Below are 3,548 nucleotides of genomic sequence, written 5' to 3' on the forward strand. Positions count from 1 at the left end.
AAAGAGTCTTTTCCCTTCCCCCTTCCCTTTCTTTCTTTTTCTATCTCTTTGTTTATTTAAAGATTTATTTTATTTATTTGAGAGTGACAGCAAGTGAGAGAGGGAATGAGCAGGGGGACGGGGAGAAGGAGACTCCCTGCTGAGCAGGGATCCCGAGGCAGGGCTGGATCCCAGGATCCTAAGATCATAACCTGAGCCCAAGTCAGACACTTACCGACTGAGCCACGCAGGCGCCCCTCAGGTTTTTAATTCTGACAAACATTCTGACAAGGAAAAAAAAAATTTTTAATTTTATTTATTTGACAGAGATCACAAGCAGGCAGAGAGGCAGGCAGAGAGAGAGGAGGAAGCAGGCTCCCCGCTGAGCAGAGAGCCTATGTGGGGCTCGATCCCAGGACCCTGGGATCATGACCTGAGCCGAAGGCAGGGGCTTTAATCCACTGAGCCACCCAGGCACCCCAAGGAAGGATTTTTTAAAAACCTATCTACCATCATCGCCAGTTTGTAAAAGATCCTTAAAACCAAAAAACCAGAGAGGCCATGAACTCAGATAAAAGGAAAGTCCCACGGAAGAACAGTTAAAAACTGGATACACACCTCGTGAACAGATACACATCTCATAACTACGTTAATAACTAGTTATTAGTTACCAGTTAGTTATGCTGGTAAATGTGCCGACTCGACTGGGCTAGGGAATGCCCAAAGACGTGGTTAAACATTATTTTTGAGTGTGTCTGTGAAGGCGTTGCTGGAAGGAGCAGATTTGGAACTGGCATGCTGGATAAAGATGGCCTTCCCCAATGTGTGTGGGACATGTACAACCCCCGAGGGCCAGGATAGAACAAAAAAGGTGGAGGAAGGTTGAATTCTTTCCACCTGGCTGTTCGAGCTGGGACATCAGCTCGTTCCTGGTTCTCAGACGTCTGCACTGATTGGAACTCTACCTCTGTCTTTCCTGAGTGTCTGGCTTGCAGACGGATCATGGGACCCCTATTCTCCTACCTCTGGAGAATCCTCACTAATGGATGGTACTTACGTAATTCTTCTTCACCAATATAAGTCTCAGATTTTTAAAAAAAGATTTTATTTATTTATTTGACAGAGAGAAATCACAAGCAGGCAGAGAGAGAGGGGAAGCAGGCTCCCCGCCGAGCAGAGAGCCCAATGTGGGGCTCGATCAAGGACCCTGGGATCAGGACCTGAGCCAAAGGTAGAGGCTTTAACCCACCCACCCAAGCACCCCCAAGTCTCAGATTTTTTTTTTTTTCTTTAAGAGAGAGACCATGAGCAGGGACGAGCAGTGGGAGAAGAGAGAATCCCAAGCAGCGTCTGGCCCTGCATGAAGCTTGGATCGGGGTTCGATCTCACGACCCTGAGATCATGACCTGAGCCAAAACCAAAAGTCGGATGCTTAACAGACTGAGCTACCCGGGAGCCCCTGATTTGTAAATAAAAGCAGAGCGGGAGACAAGATCTTGTACACGGGTACTTAATTTGGGAGGTAGCAGGAGCCAAAAGTCAGGGAGAATTAATGAATAATAATGTCCTTTCTCTTAGAGCTGAACTGCCTTTGAGGCTCTTTACCACTGGAATCGAGAAGAACCCATCCACCAGATCAGTATCCCACAGCAAGGTCCTCAGCTGTGTTGGTCTGTTCTAGAATAACTCTCCCCCAACACAGCAGCTAGGATTGGGCTACGCCCTTGGTTAAGTTTACATAGTTTATCACATTATTGGTCATAACCTGCCTGGGTTGTGTAGGAGCCAAGCATATGAGCCGAATGGGATAATGACGGGAACCAGGAGCCTCTGCATTTCCTTCTTCTTCTCTCTTTTTTCATCCTCTGCGTTTCTGAAGATGCCTCTCAGGTGCGATTCTACCCGCAATGCAGTATGTCTTCTGATTTAATACTGGCTGGGTCAGGACAGGATGAGGAAACCAGTATGAGTTGCTAAGGATGTCTGTCTGTCCCAGTTGTGGACTCAGGAACCCGAGGCATTTCAAGGGGCCGGTGCAGGGACACACTGACCCACGCACAGCCGTGCCTATACGGGCTCCTTAAGCTCCCGGTCTAACTGCGGTCCTTGCCAGTGTTTCGGGTCTCCTGGAGTCACTGTCATCTCAGTCCCTCTATGAAGCTCTGGGGAGATCTGCTTATTCTCATTTCTCTAGTGTATAGGAACCCTGGTAAATACCCACAAATTCCTCTGGGAAGTGATTAGCTATTGCCTCTACTCGTGCTGGCTCCACAGGGTCCTTTAAGTGCATTCTGCCTCCCCTACAGTTGCTGGATTCCGGTCTGAGAACAGAGTCAGATCTTTTTCTGGTTATATACACCGTCAAGGAGGAACTTACACCTCATTCTTCGGAATACCGTGGTCAGGTAGCCAAGCCATAGACCAATGGTGCCAGGGACTAGGGCGGCCACCCTGCCCTGGCTGCCTCTTCTGTCAAGTCCAGCCACCTGGCTCTGCCGTTCTGGAACCCCACCATCCTGTAGGATGCCTAGTTTCAGAGTCGTCTGTCCTCAGCTTTTGGGACTAGTCCATCATGGGTCAGCATGGGCCGCAGAAAATCCTACAGGTCATAAAGCGCAAACATCTCAGATCTCATTTATTTAAAAAAATTTATTTCACTCCACCCCCCGCCCCCTTACCCTCCTCACTTTAGAGGTGCTCTCCAGAGAAGGGAGACAACTTGCTAAAGCCTCGTGTCAAGGGAGTAGCACAGCCAGGACTAGACCCAGGTCCCCGGACCCCCCACCCCCCCGCCCCGTCCGTTCCCGCCTCCTGGGAACTTGGGAGCAGGTGCCTGATCTCAGAAGATGGCTGGCAGTCGGCTGGACACTGCAGGGAGGAGCGCGGCCGGGAGGACATGCGGGGCCCCCGGTGCTAAGCAGGCAGCCCTGAGCCGGCCCCGGGATTCGGAAATGACGAGGAAAGCCCCCTTACTCCGGGGCAGCGCGCGGCTGGGGGGCGAGGACCACGCGCTGCGGCAGGCGGTGCGGCTTCCCTGCGGGGCCGGGCGCGGCAGGTGCACCTGCAGGGCTGCCCTCCCGCGCGCTGGGGCTGGAGCCCGGCTGAGCGGCCTGGAAGCGGACGGGGGAGTCTGCGACGGCGCCCGCTGGGGACGACGAGGGGCCGCGGCGAGGAGGGTAAACCGGGGCGGGGGAGAGCGCCCCGTGGGAGCCGCGCAGAGCGGGCCACCACTACGCTTTACCTCTGCGGACAGACATGCCGCAACGGGTATTCGGAACGGAAGCGCCCGCCGCCCCCCGAGGGTCGGGAAGACCCTCCGCAAGGAGCGCGGGATGCGGAGGGCAGGCGCCCGGCGGGCTGCGGGGCTGCGGGACAGGTGCGCGCTGCAGCACAGCGCCCCGCCCACTAAGCCCGCGGTTCCCAGGCCCCGCCCCGAGCCCCGCCCCCCCGAGTCCGAGGCTCCCAGGCCCCGCCCCGTCCCCCGCCTTTCCCCAGCCACTGGCGGCCCTCGGCGCCTTTGCCTTCAGCCAATAGCCGACGAGCCCTGGGGCTCTTCCGCCAGAGCGTGG

The sequence above is a fragment of the Mustela lutreola genome, chromosome 17, assembly GCF_030435805.1.
Source record: "Mustela lutreola isolate mMusLut2 chromosome 17, mMusLut2.pri, whole genome shotgun sequence".
NCBI lineage: Eukaryota > Metazoa > Chordata > Mammalia > Carnivora > Mustelidae > Mustela > Mustela lutreola.